Source organism: Bufo bufo, chromosome 3 (assembly GCF_905171765.1).
Source record: "Bufo bufo chromosome 3, aBufBuf1.1, whole genome shotgun sequence".
Taxonomy (NCBI): domain Eukaryota; kingdom Metazoa; phylum Chordata; class Amphibia; order Anura; family Bufonidae; genus Bufo; species Bufo bufo.
In genome coordinates, this window is record NC_053391.1 from 280379672 (window position 1) to 280400314 (window position 20643).

The following is a 20643-nucleotide window of genomic DNA, read 5'->3' on the forward strand; positions in this document are numbered from 1 at the left end:
TTTTACCTGTTCTATGGCATATGTTTTGAAATATTTGGGGCTACGATTATGTCTATCAATGAAGTGTCTGGCAGCATTTGATATATTGGTATAAGAGGGATTATCTATATAATTCAGATGTTCTAAGATACGGTTTTTAAATTTCCTTATGGTGCATCCTATGTACATTTTGTTGCAGTATTCGCAGAGGATCACATAGACTACTGCTTTTGTATTGCAATTTATGTAGGACTTTATATTATAAGTCTGTGTCTGATCTGCATTGCAAAAGGTTTTTGTATTTTGTACGTAGTTGCAAGTTCGGCAACGCTGGCTGCCACAGCGTGTAAACCCCTTGTATGTCAGCCATGTGTCTGTTTTCGGACAAGATTCACGTGTAAACATGGACGGAGACAAGGAATTTCCTATTGTTTGTGGTCTTTTGGATACAATCCTGCAACCCTCATTGAGTACAGTATTGAGTATATTGTCCTCATGTAAAACTGGGAGATATTTTTTGACAATATTGCGTATTGAATTATATTGGCGACTATATGTCAATACCAGAGTAGGTTGTGGTTTTTTAATTTCATTTTTGTTATTTTCATTTGGTTCTTCTTTTGTACCTTTTAATTCCACAGTATTATTGTTAGTTCTTGCAGTATAATCTGCTTGTTTTTGTATCCTTTCATTTCTACATTTGTTTTTGCCATGTTTGCTTTTAGTAGTATTATTGTTTTTATTTTTCTTATTTTTGTTTTTGAAGAGCAATGATTCCCTAGTATTATTTTTGGCTATTTGTAATCCTCTTGAAATCATCCACTCAGGATATTTTCTTTCCAAGAGGCGCCTCCATATAATTTGGCATTCACGTTTGAAGGCCTCCAGTGTATTACAGTTTCTCCTAGCCCGTATAAATTCTCCGACTGGGATAGATTTAATAGTATGGTGGCAGTGATGACTGTCCGCCCTTAGAATTGTATTCCCCGCAATATCTTTGCGGTACGTTTCTGTCTGTATGACCTTATTAGGAATACCTGTCAGTTTTAAATCCAAAAAATTCATCGTACTAGAATCCTCACTGTATGTAAATTTGAGATTATAATTATTATTTTGAATATACTGTACGAACTTATGTATGGCAGGTACATCGCCACTCCAAATTATGAGCAGATCGTCGATGTACCTGCCATACCAGTTCAAACAGTGTGCAAAAGGATTATTGACATTATATATATATTTTTGCTCCCAGTAAATCATGGTTAAATTGGCAAGAGCTGGGGAATATTTGGCCCCCATTGAAACACCTTTTGTTTGGAGGTAGAACACATTATCAAAAAAATTATAATTGTGGCACATGAGGAAACGGGTTACATCCAGGGCATAATCTATAAATTCATTTCCATAACCACTGTACTTGTGGAGATGATACTCCAATGCTTCAAGTGCAATGGGATGTGGGATAGAGGGGTATAATGCGACCACATCTACCGTCAACCATTTGTATTCAGAATTCCATTTTTTGTTATAAAATGATCGCAGGACTTCTGATGTGTCCTTGATGTAACCCGGTGTCCTCTTGACCATAGGTTGGATTATACAGTCCAACCAATTGCCTAATCTTTCAGTTAGAGACCCTATACCACTGACTATAGGTCGAAGCGGTGGTGGGTTTATTTTTTTGTGCATTTTGGGAACTGCATGCATGATTGGAGTAATGGGATATTTTACATTCATATAATCATACTGTTTTTGTGTGATATGTGCATGATTCAAACCTATTTTCAGGATGTTTGTATATTCTATTTGATATTTTGCAACGGGATTGGATGCAAGTTTAGCATATGTATTATCCTCTCTCAAAATTTTTATCATTTGTTCATAATATACATCCTTGTCTAAGACGACAACGGATCCCCCTTTGTCTGCCATTTTTATTATTATTTTTGAGTTATCCGATAGCTCTTTGAGAGCTTGTTTCTGTTTTATGGAGACATTGTGGGATACGTTGGCGTCTTTGAGAGTATCATGCACCTGTTTCAGATCCTTCTCAACCAATTCCTGGAATAAATCCATGTTAGGAGTACGAGACATAAGTGGATAGAAAGAAGGATTTGAAGTTTTAAAGCTATACATATTAGGTGGATTAGATCCTTGTTCCTGTTCCCCCTGGAGATCCTCCAGGCACGTCAGAGTTAACTGCTCCTGGAATTCCATTCCAACATATTGATTGTACATAGTTGGAGTATCCGACAAGTTTGGAGGATATCCAGCGGGAGGGACATCAAAAAAATGTCTGGCTACTGTTAGTTGTCTAATAAATCTATTTATATCCAACAATGTCATAAATAAATCAAAGTTTACACTAGGTACAAAATTTAAACCCAATCTTAGTACATTGATTTGTTCTTGTGTTAAAGTCTCTTTAGACAGATTAATTACATCATTGTTGCAGGTGTATATTTCATCAGCTTTTGGTACATAGATTACCTCCTCTTTTGTCGGGTTGCCATTAAATGTCCTTTTTCTGTGTTTGCGCCCCGCTCTCCGGATTCGTTTTTTGCCGGAGCTGATTGGTAATTTCTGTTTGGTTTATTTTTTTTGTAGTAAGAAGTTTTGGATCTCATTGTTTCGTCTGTTCTTTCTTGAATAAACTCTTGTGTGGAATCAAGGGATAAATCACTAAGTTCCATGGTATCCAATTCTGACGAAAAGTTCACTTTTGGTGAGTATCCCTGTCCTTTGTTTCTTTTGTTGGTTTTGTTCTTTTTTAGAATCGATTTGGGGGTGGTGGAGTAGGGGTTTTCCCTTCTACCCCATTCATAAATCTGGTCATGCTTGTAATCATATAAGTCCCTTTGGAATTTTTTGTGCTTCATTTCAATAATATGTTCTTCCATTTCTTTTATATTGGCACTTATATTTTTTTGTAGCATTTCATACTCCATTGTATTTTCTGGTCTGTTTAGTTTCAGTTTTAATGCATTTATATCCATTTGTAAATCCTGCAGTTTTTCCCCCTCATACCTGACAATCAGTGTCATGAGTTTTGTAGAACAGTCCGTCAGGATTTGATTCCATTCAAGTACAAATTGTTGTGAAAAAACTGTGGTTGGAATTTTCTTTATGCGTAATCCTCTCGGGATCATATTTTTTTCTAAATACTTGACCAATGTGGTATGGTCCCACCAGAGCCTGGTTTCCTGGTTAAGAACTCTTTCAAATTGATTTATATCCGTAGCATTGGACACTTCTTGCGATACATATTGATCAGTATCTGAGAAAACTTGGTTTGCCTTTGATCTCCGTTCCGGTGATGCGCAGAAGGCCATAGCAGAGTTTGCACTGGTCAGCCTTACCAGATGGTATACAGATGGACGAACCCCTTTGTCCGTTAAATTGTGTTATTTTGTTGTGGAGACAACTTACTTCTTTATGGATCGGTGAGACACGGTAAGAAAAAGTCCTTTGTAAGGTTGAAATATGTAATGTGAAATACCAGCTCACTATATCTGCGGTTAGAATGTATCCGCGTGCTCGGTGTCTTGGTTTTTCAACCTCCTGGTTCAGGTACATAGAAAATGGGTAAATTCAGACTCCAGCACTCACTTTTTTTCGAAGTATCAAGTTCTCCACTTTATTCAATAGTTGCACACGGACAGTACAGGGCTCAAGATCTCTCTTGGTACAGGCTGTTTGACGCGTTTCGAAAAGTCTTATTCGTAACAGTGGAGTGCATTTGGCGGTTTCAGGTTTAAATAGGAACTCAAGTGTGTTTGATTGACGCTATAGTTACTCCCACCTGTGACTATGCACTGGGTGGAGAAAGGAAATAGCATGGGGCGATCAAAGTTACTCCCCTTTGCACTACACTTGTTTCCAATAGTTATCACCTGGAGCGGCAAAATCATTCCAATCAAATGTCTGACATACATAAAGTTACATAACATTTCATTAAAAACAAAGTTGTTTCAGTATGTGCAGATATCTCTTCCAACATATTAAAATTGCATAGCATAGAAAAATAAAACAAAAAAAGGAAGAGACTGACATGGAAAGAAAAGAAAACTCTGCTAGGAAAAACACTGCGTTAAATCGGGATCCATTCACATTATATGTGCGTTATTTTTTGGTTTCTTTTTCGAGAAAAATTGTTGAGAAACATACTTGTAATTGTATACATCAATAAGATTGATGCACAATATAAGTGCAAAACAGAAAGAGGAACAGGAGAAGGGCATAAATATGTTGAACCATTTGTCACCGTAAATAATCAGTAGAAATGCATGATCTCCCTTCTTAGGTTAAGGCCCTTTGGATATCTTGTCTCCAATTTAAATATCCAATAGGCCTCTCTCAAATTAACTTGATGTTTTATGTCTCCTCCTCTAATAGATGTTTTTACCTGTTCTATGGCATATGTTTTGAAATATTTGGGGCTACAATTATGTCTATCAATGAAGTGTCTGGCAGCATTTGATATATTGGTATAAGAGGGATTATCTATATAATTCAGATGTTCTAAGATACGGTTTTTAAATTTCCTTATGGTGCATCCTATGTACATTTTGTTGCAGTATTCGCAGAGGATCACATAGACTACTGCTTTTGTATTGCAATTTATGTAGGTCTTTATATTATAAGTCTGTGTCTGATCTGCATTGCAAAAGGTTTTTGTATTTTGTACGTAGTTGCAAGTTCGGCAACGCTGGCTGCCACAGCGTGTAAACCCCTTGTATGTCAGCCATGTGTCTGTTTTCGGACAAGATTCACGTGTAAACATGGACGGAGACAAGGAATTTCCTATTGTTTGTGGTCTTTTGGATACAATCCTGCAACCCTCATTGAGTACAGTATTGAGTATATTGTCCTCATGTAAAACTGGGAGATATTTTTTGACAATATTGCGTATTGAATTATATTGGCGACTATATGTCAATACTAGAGTAGGTTGTGGTTTTTTAATTTCATTTTTGTTATTTTCATTTGGTTCTTCTTTTGTACCTTTTAATTCCACAGTATTATTGTTAGTTCTTGCAGTATAATCTGCTTGTTTTTGTATCCTTTCATTTCTACATTTGTTTTTGCCATGTTTGCTTTTAGTAGTATTATTGTTTTTATTTTTCTTATTTTTGTTTTTGAAGAGCAATGATTCCCTAGTATTATTTTTGGCTATTTGTAATCCTCTTGAAATCATCCACTCAGGATATTTTCTTTCCAAGAGGCGCCTCCATATAATTTGGCATTCACGTTTGAATTTACCCATTTTCTATGTACCTGAACCAGGAGGTTGAAAAACCAAGACACCGAGCACGCGGATACATTCTAACCGCAGATATTGTGAGCTGGTATTTCACATTACATTTTCCAGAGGATCCATAGAGTATACAGACCAAGAAACTCTGACAATGATACCCCAAGAGATATACTCTGCTGCCTTCTGGATTTCAAAGTAAAAGAAGAGGTTTTGCAGAAAGCTTGAATGGGTTATTGTGCATTCCCCCGGGGCCTACTTACTCCACATAAAACTCCACCCTTTTTACCCCCCAACCTCTTACACCCCTTTAATGAATACACACAGTCCGAGTTGGATTAAATCGGCCACAGCAGCCGTTTATTAATAAATAAATAAATACATATCCCCTGACGAGGGAGGTCATAGAAGCCCCAAATTTCTCACATATATGTATAAACACTCCAACCCCGCACTTCCATCTTGCCTCCAGCCGCAAAACTCCAGCTCTGAGACACCAACTGATGGACGCCTCTCTGAACGAACCAAAAATGCCCCAACTATGCCCTCCCATTTTTCACACCATTCAAGACCACCAGCTTCTATGGCCTTCCCCCGCCAACAACGCGCGGCTTGACTCCTCCCTCAAGCCCGTGCGTTCCTCCACATGCAAAGCGCCCTCTCGATGCCTCCCTGCAGGCCCAAAGACCACAAGTCAATCCCCACCGCGTTCAAATGAACACCATCAGCCCTCCAAAATCCTCCTGTACCCGCCTCCAACTCCACATGCCGAACCACCACCGCCCCATTCCTGGCCGCAAACTTACCCACCGCCCTGTTCACCTTCACCCTTGTCTTATCCACCCTCTCAAACGACCTGGCCTCTCGCCATGACTGCCTATACACCATATCCGACCAAACCGTGATCATCCCAGGAAACATGGACAACAATCGCAACAAGTCAAACTTGATATCCTTGATCAAATCCCGACAAGACCTCACCCCCAAGTCATTACCACCCACATGCAGCACCAGAATATCCGGGGCCCTATCCAACTTCGCATGTCTATGAACCTCACCCATCACACTCCCCCACAACATCCCCCTGCGTCCAATCCATCTCACCACCGCCTCATCCCTTCCTATCCCCAACTGCCGCCCGTTAGGCCTCACATCCGCCCGCAAAGCACCCCAAAAAACAAACGAACGCCCCAGGATCCAGACTAACGCCGGCTCACCACCTGCAACAAGAAAAAACGAGAATGAAAATACGAACAAAAAACCACTGCGCCCTCCAACCCCAACTCACGAGCCCCCCCAGACGCACATACGACTTAAAACGGGCCAACTCCCACCGCCCAATCTTCTTAATCACCTCGTCCCCCAACCCCAATCTGGCAGCCTCCGTCGCCGCCCCAATACGAAAGGAATGACCCGTAAAGCCACTAGAGTCCATTCCCAGCACCGCCATACACTTCTTGAATACCGCCACAAACTGGAACCTTGACAAAAAAGAACCATCCTGATGCCTCAACAACGGACCCCCCCCTCCCTATATACCCTCAAACAATTTACTGGACAAACCAAGCACCCCGCCACTGCATACAGACACACGTTCCGACCCCTTCCTTCCCTGTCCGTCTTAGATACCCTAATCCGTACAACCACCCTATCCTCGAACAAATCCACATCGTCACTCGCCAAACCGCCCCCACACACCGTACTCCTACTCACCAGCTCCCCCAGCCGGAAAGCCCCGAAAAAAGCCAACGCGAATGCAAGCCTAAATAACCGGACCTCACTCTCCGAGCTACAAACCGACTCCACACAAACCCCTACTCTCAACAGCAACTCAAAGGACACTGGCCTCCGACCGTCCGCCACCCGGCCCCCACGACGAAAACCCTTCAGTACCTGCTTAACCAAAAATGATTTGGTAACATCCGGAAGGCCCCTCAACCTAAAACCAAAAACTAAACCCGCAAAACACCGGTTAACCCTCGCCACTGACCAACCCTCCTCCACCATATGTCCCAAAAACAACACCAATGGGATCTCCCCCCATCAACACCAACCCCCATACTCACACACCACTGCTCCCAAGAACGCCACGCCTTACCATAGTCAGACCAAGTACCTTCACTCAAAGACCTCCTAAACAAATCCGCTATAGTACCTCCAATAGGTCCCAGAGCCATGCCGGGCACTCCAACCCCTCCTCCTCCACCTCTGGAGCCAGCTGACGAAAACGCTCCCACTGCAAACGAGAAAGAGAGTCAGCCACCCCGTTATGAACCCCCGGCACATGCACCGCCACAACCCATGTGTTCAGCGGCAAACACATCAGCACCAAGTGCTGCAATAACCTAACTACAGGAGGCGAAGATGCAGTCAGACTATTAACGGCCTGCACAACACCCAAGTTATCGCAATGCCACCTCACTTTCTTATCCTTAAACTTGCCCCCCCACAGCACCACCGCCAGCCCTATCGGGAACAATTCAAGCAACGCCACGTTCCTAACTCAACCCCTCTCAAACCAACTCACCGGCCATTCACCCGCACACCACTGTCCTTCACAATACACCCCAAAACCCACCCCCCAGCAGCATCTGAAAACAAGTTAAAACTTTCCACCACCTCCCCCATAACCAATGTCCTGCCATTAAATTGTCCCCAAAAAACGTCCCAAACCTCCAAGTCCCTCCTCAATTCCTTCCCCAGCCGAATAAAATGGTGACCCGACACCACACCTGCCGTCGCCGCCGCCAACCTCCTACAAAATATTCTGCCCATCAGAATAATCCTACAAGCGAAATTCAACTTCCCTAATAAGGATTGTAACTCCCTCAAACGAATCTTCGGCCCCACCCTCGCCGACCGCACCGCAGACCGCACATCAATCAATTTGTCCTCAGGTAACCTGCATTCCATCCGAACCGTATCTAGCACTATACCCAAAAAACATAACTCTGTAGTGGGGCCAACCGTCTTCTCAGCCGACAACGGCACCCCGAACTCTCTAAACACCGACTGCAACGAGGCCAACAGCAACCCACACACCCCGGATTTAGCCGGCCCCAAACAAAGGAAGTCATCCAAATAATGAATGAGCGACTGACACCCCGCCACCTCCTTCATCACCCATTCTAAGAAGGAGCTAAACTTCTCAAAATAAGCGCAAGAGATCGAACACCCCATCGGCAAACACCCGTCCACATAATACCTCCCCCCCAAAAACATCCCAACAAGCGCAAACTATCCGGATGAACCGGTAACAAACTAAACGCGGCCTCAATGTCCGCCTTTGCTAACATCGCACCCGGCCCCAACTTCCTAACCCAACTAACCGCCGTATCAAAAGAGGTGTAAACAACCGAACACAATTCCGGATCGATCCCATCATTCACCGATGACCCCTTTGGGAAAGACAAATGGTGAATCAGCCGGAAAGCATTCGGCTCCTTCCTTGGAACCACCCCCAACGGCCAAACCACCAAGTTCCCCAAAGGTAACTCCACAAACGGCCCGTACATTCTCCCTAAACTCACCTCCTTAGCTAGCTTCTGAGACACCACTTCCGGGTGCATCAAAGCCGACCTCAAATTCTTACATCTCCCACCCCCAAGATCCCCATGACCAGACGGAATCACAAACCCCTCCTCAAATCCCCTCCGCAACAGCTCCGCCCCCACCCTATCCGGGTACCTACTTAAATACGTCCACCCTGAACGGAGTCCGCCCCTTTTCCAACCGTCTCTCCCCCCCTTTGCCTATTCCCCCGGAAACACCTGCTGGCTCCCCCCACACCCCGAACACTCGTGCTTAAACTTACATTTTTGACCGAACTTGCAACTCCCCTCATTGAACAAAAAGCACAAGCCCTTTGCCGAGGCAGCGGCAAAACCCGACTGCCCGCCCCCCCTCCCCCCATCCCCCCCCTGCTCCGCACGAAAAGGTTGCCCCTGTCTACCAGCCCCCATCACCCTCATCCACAGCCCTATGTCTTTATGGTCCCACCGCATACTGGAGCGGACCGCCTTCCTCTGACGAAACTGTTCGTCATAACGCAACCACCCGTAACCTCCATAAACACGATAAGCTTTCCCTATTGCATCCATGTAGCAAAACAGAGGCGAACAACTGCCTTGCGCCTTCTCCCCGATCACACTCGCCAAAATAGCAAACGCCTGAAGCCAATTGCTAAACGTACGAGGTATCAGCCTATACCGCTTCTTCTCCTCCTCCTCCTCCTTCTTTCTCAAATCCTTCCTCACAACATCCAAATTAAAGAGCTCCAACGGGAGAAGGGAAAAGATATCGACGTACTCCCCCTTCCAAATTCACTCCCTCACTTCCTGCTTCAAATGCGCCCCCAACGGGCCCTCAAAGCACACATACACCTCGCCCTTTGCCGCATCATCAACCCACGGCCTATCTTCCTCACCACCTACCTGCATCTGCACTGAAACCCCCCTCCCCCCACTCGCCACCAACCCGGGGCCCACCCCCCCGGAAACCTGCTCAGATCCCCCAGCCACCGCTTCAACCTCGCTCCCCCTCCCTAAACCCCAAGCTTGCAAAGGCCCTGCCCCCCCGTGACCTACACCAGCCAAACCGCACAGCAACCGCCCTAAACCACCAAATAAATCAGCCTGACCAGCTGGCCCCAACCCCACACCTTGCAATAATGTAAACAGTGTCCCCAAGGTTGCCTCACCTGGCTGCCCGGGCGCTGTGAACCCTGCAGCCGTTGATCCGGATTCCCGCCGCTCCACTTCCGATCGCACCATCCTGGACCCTGCTTCCGGTAATCCTCCACTGTAGCCCGGCGACCCAGCACTTCCAGCGCTGGCCGCGTCTTGTTCAGCCCCTGCCATCTGCTCACCCGACTCCTCAATAAGACCAGCCGCCGGCTGTCCATCATCAGTAAGGGGCCTGTGCACCCGCACCGCCTCCCGGTGCACAGCCCCACAGCCCCTCACTCCACTTGCTCTCCCACACCGAGCAGGCCTCCCCTCAGGCCCAAGAGGGGAGCCTGCAGCACCTGGTCCTGCACTCCCGCCGTCTGCAGCCGCACGCGATGAAGGGGGCCGCCCCCCTCCCTTCACTGAATCCCGCCGTGCATATGGATTCCTCCCGAGCCGTGAGGACTTAGGGAGGGGTTGAGCGTGTCCCCCACGGCCCGGAGGGTCCCTAGAGGGGCTCCTAACTCGGCGCTGGACTCTGGGGGTGTCCTCCTCAATCAGGCGCGCCGGCGGCCTAGCCCGCCGCGGCCGTCTTTCCTCTGACGGCGGGCAAACTGCACCCGCCGCCTCCCCCTGCAACAAGCCGGCTACCTGGTCTTTAAGCCAGCCTTGACCCCGGACCACCGCCGCTGCCCGCATCCTCTCCAGGACTTCCTCGACGCCCGACATGGTTAGGTCGGAGCTGGAGAGGATGCCGAGATGTCCGCTGTCCTGCTCCTCTTCTCCCGAAATGGTGCCGGTCCGTTGGCTCTGCCCCCTCTTGAAGCTCTGCCCCCACCCCACGCAACTCCGCCCCCTCACTATCCTAACCCTTTCCAGCCCTCCTCGGCCCCGGAGCCCAAAACCCCTCATGCAGGCCTACCTCCAGCGTCCGGCCTTTCTAGAGCAAAAAAAATTGAATATGAAGATAAAGAGATTCGCATTTTCCAGGACATTTCTAGACAAACGTTAGAACTAAGATGTAATCTCCAACCTCTTACTATGGCACTAAGGGAAAGAGGACTAAAATACAAGTGGCTTTTCCCGTTTGGACTCCTAATTACCCATAATGGAAAACCTTTGGTAATCAGGGAACCCAAAGACATACCCTTTGTCACCCAAAAATTAAACCTTCAGGAATTGTCTATCAAGGACTGGATTATAGATGACACACAAGATACTGAACCACCTGTTCCAGAGATACCCCAATGGACATTTGTAACCACACCAAAGACAAAGAAAACTAAAACCTCAGAGAAATTACCTGCGCCTAAAGCTCCGCAGAAGATACAACGAACGCCAGCTGGGGACTGAAATAAGTGATGACACTCTGTGGTAAAACGCATTCACACCACACTTCAACACATAGTCGTCATATGTATATGTTCTTACTCATGTTTATCACATAAATAATTTGCACACTCCTAGAGTCGATAACATAACCGAATTATAATTGATCTACTTGTTAACAACTCTTTCTTTTTTAGGTTGATTTTTATGTTACACAAATTAAATGATTTCATTGAGACTGAGGGAGCGGTACAATTCTATCTGTGCTGCTCTCAACCAGGGTGCCCTTCTGTTGAGGCCTGAACAGACCTTAACTGAATCGACACCTTCTCCACTACTCCCCCCCCCCCCACTTCCACCCGCATTACCATCTACGGAGGAAGTCAATCCTAATAGATAGGACCCTGGGAACCATACTGATGTGGGTGCCATAACAGACAGGACTAATTGTTTTCTTTAGTACTCATATTCACGTTGGAATATGTACTACTTTTGTATTAGTGATGTATTATGTTTTACAGTTCCCCTAACCCACCCTCTGCTTCAACATCAGGGACTCAATGTTAAGATAAGTCACAAATCTATTCTAAAATGTCATGGTCATGGCTGATCTAATATGCGCATCATATAATGTGAATGGCCTAAACATTCAAAAAAGAAACGATCCAAAATTTTGATGTACTTAAAAAAAGAGAAAGTGAGCGTAACATTTTTTCAGGAAACGCATTTTAAAAAAACATTCACACCCTTCTCTAAAACTTTCCATTACAACCAATGGTATAACTCTACCACTCCAACCCGCAAAAGAAAAGGTGTCTCCATAGTTTTTAGTAGAACTCTAGGTTTCCAGCATAAGAACACATTATCTGATCCCGAAGGTAGATACTTATTTGTTAAGGGATCTATATACGGTAAAATGTATACATTTGCTAATTTTTATGCTCCTAATGTACTGCAACACAGGTTTATGGAGACAATTATTACCAGGTTAGAGGGATTTGTGGAAGGGATGCTGATCCTAGGAGGAGACTTAAATACCCCTCTAGAACCAACTGTAGACACCACAAAAGGAAAGGCGAGATTAGCTTACAGTAACCTTAAAACAACTTCTACGCCAAAATAATTTAATAGACGCGTGGAGAGTTTTAAATCCCACCTGTAGAGACTACTCCTTTTTTTCTTCTGCCCATGAAACATACTCCAGACTAGATTATTTCTTCATACATCACAAAGATATTCAATTCTTGAAAAAAGCGGACTACAAATCCTTCCATCTTTCAGACCATTCCCCTTTATTGATGCATCTTTCCCTCAGAGACGACACAATTAAAAAGTGTAAATGGTCGCTAAATGAAAGCTTATTGAAACACCCTGAAGATGTCACAGCTCTTGCAACTGATATACAGTACAGACCAAAAGTTTGGACACACCTTCTCATTCAAAGAGTTTTCTTTATTTTCATGACTATGAAGGCATCAAAACTATGAATTAACACATGTTGAATTATATACATAACAAACAAGTGTGAAACAACTGAAAATATGTCATATTCTAGGTTCTTCAAAGTAGCCACCTTTTGCTTTGATTACTGCTTTGCACACTCTTGGCATTCTCTTGATGAGCTTCAAGAGGTAGTCCCCTGAAATGGTCTTCCAACAGTCTTGAAGGAGTTCCCAGAGATGCTTAGCACTTGTTGGCCCTTTTGCCTTCACTCTTCGGTCCAGCTCACCCCAAACCATCTCGATTGGGTTCAGGTCAAGTGACTGTGGAGGCCAGGTCATCTGGCGCAGCACCCCATCACTCTCCTTCATGGTCAAATAGCCCTTACTTTCAAAGTTTTCCCAATTTTTCGGCTGACTGACTGACCTTCATTTCTTAAACTCGTTTTTCTTTACTTACCTGCTTTTTTCTTGCCATAATACAAATTCTAACAGTATATTCAGTAGGACTATCAGCTGTGAATCCACCTGACTTCTCATCAATGCAACTGATGGTCCCAACCCCATTTATAAGGCAAGAAATCCCACTTATTAAACCTGACAGGGCACACCTGTGAAGTGAAAACCATTTCAGGGGACTACCTCTTGAAGCTCATCAAGAGAATGCCAAGAGTGTGCAAAGCAGTAATCAAAGCAAAAGGTGGATACTTTGAAGAACCTAGAATATGACATATTTTCTGTTGTTTCACACTTGTTTGTTATGTGTTTGTTATGTATATAACTTCATGTTCATATTGTCACGGCTGTATGTGGGCAACAATAGTAATACACAGTACAGAGCTACTGACTGGACCCAGAACTAGGGAGGATAACGGGTGACCCCTGTCCGACCCTCAACGCTCTCCCTATTCTGCTAAAGCACATGCCCGGATCCAAATGGCGGAAAGAGGCATGCCCACGTGCCTAAGACTAATGACCACTGTAACCCCTACAATAGTGGAAGGGGCACGGCCACCAGTGCCCTACTCAGTATATGGAGGGAACCGTGGCCACCTCAGATCCAGTCAGAAAATAAACAGGAACACAACAATGTCTGCACACTTAGCTGACGGTGTTGCAGCCGCAGAGAAGACGGATCCAAGGACAGGCTGGCAATATCCGGAGTGCTAGCTGCAGCAGAACACAGGTCCAGTGAACTGATAGCTACAAGTGAAGAAACTAAAGCCAGAGCTACAACTGAAGTGAGAACTATAATCCACATCCTATCATAGGAGGAGGGGTGATATAAAGAGAGGAAAATCAAACACATGAAGGACAGCTGTGGTGAAAGAAACCAAAAGTAAACAGAGTAGTGAGAACTCCTCCCAGCTCTAGTAGTGACATCATCACAGGGGTGGAGAAACAGAGCTGTGAGAACGTCCCAAAGCTCTGGTAGTGACAGTACCCCCCCCTCTACGGGTGGACTCCGGACACCCAGGACCCACCTTCTCAGGATGAGCCCTATGAAATGCCCTGATGAGGCGAGTGGCTTTAATGTCCGACACCGGAACCCACATCCTCTCCTCAGGACCATAACCCTTCCAATGAACGAGGTACTGAAGAGAACCGCGGACCATGCGAGAGTCCACAATTCTGGAAACCTCAAACTCCAGATTGCCATCAACCAAAATCGGAGGAGGAGGCAAAGAGGAGGGTACCGTGGGCTGGACATATGGTTTTAAGAGAGATCTGTGAAATACATTATGTATCTTCCAAACCCGTGGAAGATCAAGACGGAAGGCAACAGGATTGATGACTGACAAGATTTTATAAGGCCCAATAAACTTGGGACCCAATTTCCAGGAGGGAACCTTCAACTTAATGTTTCTAGTAGACAACCACACCAGATCACCCACATTCAGGTCCGGACCAGGCACACGTCTCTTATCAGCCACACGCTTATACCTCTCACTCATCTTTTTAAGATTACCCTGAATCTTTTGCCAAATGGTAGACAAAGACGAGGAAAATCTCTCCTCCTCAGGTAAACCAGAAAGAGCCCCTCCCGAGAATGTCCCAAACTGTGGATGGAACCCATATGCACCAAAGAATGGTGACTTATCAGAAGATTCCTGACGACGGTTGTTCAGAGCAAACTCAGCAAGAGGGAGAAATGAACACCAATCCTCCTGGTTCTCTGAAACAAAACAGCGCAAATATGTCTCCAGATTCTGATTGAGGCGCTCAGTCTGACCATTCGACTGCGGATGAAAAGCAGAAGAGAAGGACAGCCGAACCCCCAGGCGAGAACAGAAAGCCTTCCAGAACCTGGACACAAACTGCGTGCCTCTATCGGAAACAATATCAGAGGGAATGCCGTGCAATTTAACAATATGGTCGACAAAAGCTTGCGCCAACGTTTTAGCATTAGGTAAACCAGGGAAAGGTACGAAATGAGCCATCTTGCTAAAACGGTCCACCACCACCAGGATCACCGACTTCCCCGAGGAACGAGGAAGATCCGTGATAAAGTCCATGGACAGGTGTGTCCAAGGACGGGAAGGAATGGGTAACGGGAGGAGGGAACCTGAAGGCCGTGAACGAGGGACCTTAGCGCGAGCGCACGTCTCACAAGCAGCCACAAAACCCTCCACCGACTTACGAAGAGCCGGCCACCAAAATCTCCGAGCAATGAGATCCACCGTGGCTCTACTCCCGGGGTGACCAGCAAGAACCGTATCATGATGCTCCTTAAAGAGTTTGTGACGTAGCTCAGGAGGCACGAACAACTTCCCAGAAGGACAACGGGCAGGTGTCTCAGTCTGGGCAGCCTGGACCTCGGCCTCCAAATCGGAATATAGAGCAGAAACAACTACCCCCTCCGCCAAAATGGGACCCGGGTCCTCGGAGTTTCCTCCTCCCGGAAAACAGCGAGAGAGAGCATCAGCCTTCACATTTTTTATCCCAGGTCGGAATGTAACAACAAAATTGAATCTGGAGAAGAACAGAGACCATCTGGCCTGTCTCGGATTCATACGCCTGGCCGACTCCAAGTATGCCAGATTCTTATGGTCGGTAAAAACGGTGATAGGGTGCCTGGCCCCCTCCAACCAATGGCGCCATTCCTCGAAAGCCAACTTGATGGCCAACAACTCCCTATCGCCCACATCATAGTTTCTCTCTGCCGGGGAGAGTTTTTTAGAGAAAAAGGCACAGGGTCGCCACTTGGCAGGGGAAGGGCCCTGGGACAAAACCGCACCCACACCCACCTCGGAAGCATCCACCTCAACAATAAAAGGTAAGGAAACATCGGGATGCACCAAGACGGGAGCAGACGCAAAATTCTCTTTAATCTTAGAAAAGGCTGCAAGCGCCTCCTCCGACCAAGAGGAAAAATCCGCCCCCTTTTTTGTCATGTCAGTGAGGGGTTTGACAACAGAGGAATAATTCAAAATGAACTTTCTGTAATAGTTCGCAAAACCCAGAAAGCGCATCAATGCCTTCTGATTCTCAGGAAGCTCCCACTCAAGTACAGCACGGACCTTCTCCGGATCCATGCGAAAACCAGAAGCAGAGAGGAGAAAACCCAGAAATTGAATCTCCGATACCATAAAAAGACATTTCTCCAGCTTGGCGTACAATTTATTTTCCCGCAGAATCTGCAGAACCTGAAAAAGATGATCCTGATGGGTCTGAACATCAGGGGAAAAAATCAAAATATCATCAAGATACACCAATACAAATTTCCCCATTAAATGATAGAAAATACTATTAACAAAATGCTGAAAGACGGCCGGAGCATTCATCAGGCCGAAAGGCATAACGAGATTCTCGAAATGCCCGTCAGGGGTATTAAAGGCCGTTTTCCATTCATCCCCCTCTCTGACCCTGACCAGGTTGTACGCGCCTCTCAAATCCAATTTGGAAAACACCTTGGCCCCAACAATTTGATTGAAGAGGTCCGGGATCAGAGGAAGGGGATAGGGATCGCGAATCGTGATACGGTTCAGCTCCCTAAAATCTAGGCAAGGTCTCAGAGAGCCATCTTTCTTTTTAACAAAAAAAAAACCCGCGGCCACAGGTGACTTTGAGGGACGAATATGCCCCTTTTCGAGACTCTCGGAGATGTAAGTTCGCATAGCGATTCTTTCCGGTTGTGAGAGATTGTAGAGGCGTGCTTTTGGCAGCTTGGCGCCGGGAATGAGGTTAATGGGACAGTCAAACTCCCGGTGAGGAGGTAGCTCCTGAACACCGCTCTCGGAAAACACGTCCGAGAAATCAGAGAGAAATGATGGCACCGTTTTAGTAGACACCTCTGCAAAAGTCGCTGTGAGACAATTCTCTCTACAAAAGTCACTCCACTCATTTATTTGCCTTCCTTGCCAATCAATAGTGGGGTTATGTCTAGTGAGCCAGGGTAACCCCAAAACTAGAGGAGACGGCAATCCGTTAAGGACAAAACAAGATATATCCTCCACATGAGTGTCACCTACAGCTAGCCGGATATTGTGAACAATGCCTTTCAGAGATCTCTGTGAGAGTGGAGCAGAGTCAATAGCAAAAACAGGTATATCTTTATCTAATGTGCAAACCTGAAAACCATGCATGGCTACAAATTGAGTGTCAATAAGATTGACGGCCGCTCCACTATCGACAAAAATCTCACAAGAAATGACTTTGCTCTCTAGCGCCACCCTGGCAGACAGGAGAAAACGGGAACTGCAGGTCAGAGGAAAAGCATCAAATCCTACATCAACTTTGCCCAAAGTAGCAGATGAAGCAGAACTTGATGATTTACCTTTTGAGATTTTTCTCTTATTATCGCTCTTAGTACGGTTCAAGAATCTCCTAGATGGACAAACATTTGCCAAATGACCTATGCCCCCACAACAAAAACAGACCATACTCTGAGGACTAAATCCTCTTTTATCAGGGGCAAGTCGAGCTAGCTGCATGGGCTCCTCCTCAGAGGGGAGCGAGACAGGATGAGGCCCCTGCACACTGAATGAGTCCGCACCACTGCCCCTAGACTGACAATGGCTGGACAGAGAGGTCTCGTTTCTTTCTCTTAGACGCCTGTCAAGGCGTACCGCCAATGACATGGCAGACTCTAAGGACGTTGGTCTCTCATGGAAAGCAAACGCATCTTTTAATCTCTCCGAGAGACCATGACAGAACTGACTCCGGAGTGCAGCATCATTCCAACCCGAATCAGCTGCCCATCTCCGAAATTCAGAACAATAAAGCTCCGCAGACCGTTTGTTCTGGCATAAAACACGTAGGTTAGATTCGGCCAGAGCAACACGATCCGGGTCATCATAAATCTGCCCCAGGGCCACAAAAAATCCCTCCACGGATCGAAGGGAGGGATCCCCTGATGGCAGCGAAAAAGCCCAAGTCTGAGCATTACCCCTGAGCAGGGAGATGACAATCCTCACCCTCTGCTCTTGATTACCAGAAGAGTGAGGACACAAGCAAAAATGGAGTTTGCATGCCTCTCTGAAACGAACAAAATTCTCACTGCCCCCGGAGAACGTCTCCGGAAGTGAGACCTTTGGCTCGCAACAGACTCCATGAGCCGGAGCAGGGCCCAATGCTTGAAGCTGAGTCATAGATTGACGGAGATCCGCTACTTCCAAAGAAAGACCCTGCATGCGGTCAACCAGGCCAGAAAGCGGATCCATGTCAAAAAAGGACGGTTTTGGTGGATTATAATGTCACGGCTGTATGTGGGCAACAATAGTAATACACAGTACAGAGCTACTGACTGGACCCAGAACTAGGGAGGATAACGGGTGACCCCTGTCCGACCCTCAACGCTCTCCCTATTCTGCTAAAGCACATGCCCGGATCCAAATGGCGGAAAGAGGCATGCCCACGTGCCTAAGACTAATGACCACTGTAACCCCTACAATAGTGGAAGGGGCACGGCCACCAGTGCCCTACTCAGTATATGGAGGGAACCGTGGCCACCTCAGATCCAGTCAGAAAATAAACAGGAACACAACAATGTCTGCACACTTAGCTGACGGTGTTGCAGCCGCAGAGAAGACGGATCCAAGGACAGGCTGGCAATATCCGGAGTGCTAGCTGCAGCAGAACACAGGTCCAGTGAACTGATAGCTACAAGTGAAGAAACTAAAGCCAGAGCTACAACTGAAGTGAGAACTATAATCCACATCCTATCATAGGAGGAGGGGTGATATAAAGAGAGGAAAATCAAACACATGAAGGACAGCTGTGGTGAAAGAAACCAAAAGTAAACAGAGTAGTGAGAACTCCTCCCAGCTCTAGTAGTGACATCATCACAGGGGTGGAGAAACAGAGCTGTGAGAACGTCCCAAAGCTCTGGTAGTGACACATATTGTTAGTGTCATTAAGGTACTGCACAAAAAGTCCACACTGCTCTTCGCTGCCCGACCAGACCAGGAACACATCATCGACGTGGTGTATGTTATTTTTTGTACCTGCAACATGTTTTACATCGGGAAGACAATCAGGCCGATGCTTGAACGGGTGCGTGAGCACATCAATTCAATCCGCACAGGGTGAGGTTCTCCTCGTCTTATTTAACATGTACACGCGGCCCATAATGGTGATCCATCTGGCCTCTCCTTTGCAGGCATTGAGGCTGTGGGACCCATCCTCCGCGGAGGTGACCGCCACCGCCTCTTGCTGCAACGGGAGGCCAGATGGATCATTAGGACCAATGCCATGGGTCCTCTCGGTCTTAATGATAAGAACGACATGGCGGTCTTTTTGTGATGGTACGGCCGTGCCGTTTTGCCCATTTTCTTGTTTCAGGTCCTACCACCTTACTCCTGTAGAATTGCGTGTACCATCCACACCATTCTTGATAACCCATGAGATCATCCCCTCTTTAGGCTTTGCGCCCATATGTATGTATAAATACTTCTGAATTTCCATTTATTGCTAATACCCTCGGTCTGACCCCTGAAATTTGTCGCCCAAACATAGCATGGGCATCTCATGATTGTTTTGTCTTGTTTATATGATACTATTTGTATATTTGTACTATTTACTTGTGTCTCTGTCTGTATACCTTTAAATGCACCTGCACACAGGGGAGGCTCGGGATCACCATGGACATGCCCGGTTTTCCTTCCTCTATATAAGGTCATTCGTGCATATGCACGTCATATCCGGCCAGAAGAAGCGCTATTCCAGCGCGAAACGGCCGTCGCCGCTGACGCACACTGTGGCTATCCCGCCCCCCCTGCTTGCGCATGATGCTCTACCTGTAATAAACAGCCATCAGCACTAAGAAGTTCGGTGAGTGCCGCGTCTCTTTCTCAACTCCCATTTACTTACCGCTATATCACGCTGAGCACCATCTTTCGCTGTGTATCCCATTACGGCTGCTTCCCCTGGGTTCGATACGGACGCATAGAGACACAGGTGTTTGCACGTAGTGCCGCTGCATTTTCCTTTCCCTGCTCCCTCATCCTACTGTGTCCAAACTTTTGGTCTGTACTATAGATTCCTTTTTCTCTGAGAATATACAGGCAAGTGATTGTAATTCCTTGATTTGGGAAACGCATAAAGCCGTTATTAGAGGCAGACTGATCAGACTAGGAGCTTACAAAAAAAAAACAAAGTGAAAGACAGATTTCAGATCTCCTGTCTCAAATTCACATCCTTGAGTCGGCCCATAAACTTTCACTAGAGAAAAAGATCTAAACTGCTTGACCTGTTAGACCAGAAAAATCTGAAATATCTATATCTAGCGAAATTCAGCAAATATTTAGAAGATAATAGATGCGGTAAGAGACTGGCTAGACTCCTCAGAAAACAGAAAAATAAGTCATATATCACCAAAATTAGAGATCAAAAGAACTTGAAACTTTCAACTCCTGATATTATGAAGGTATTTAGACAATACTATGAAGAGCTATATAATCTTGGAAAAAGTTTACCTGCCCCAACAGATCTAAAATCCAAAATAAGAGATTTCTTAGGTTCACTTCCCCTACCT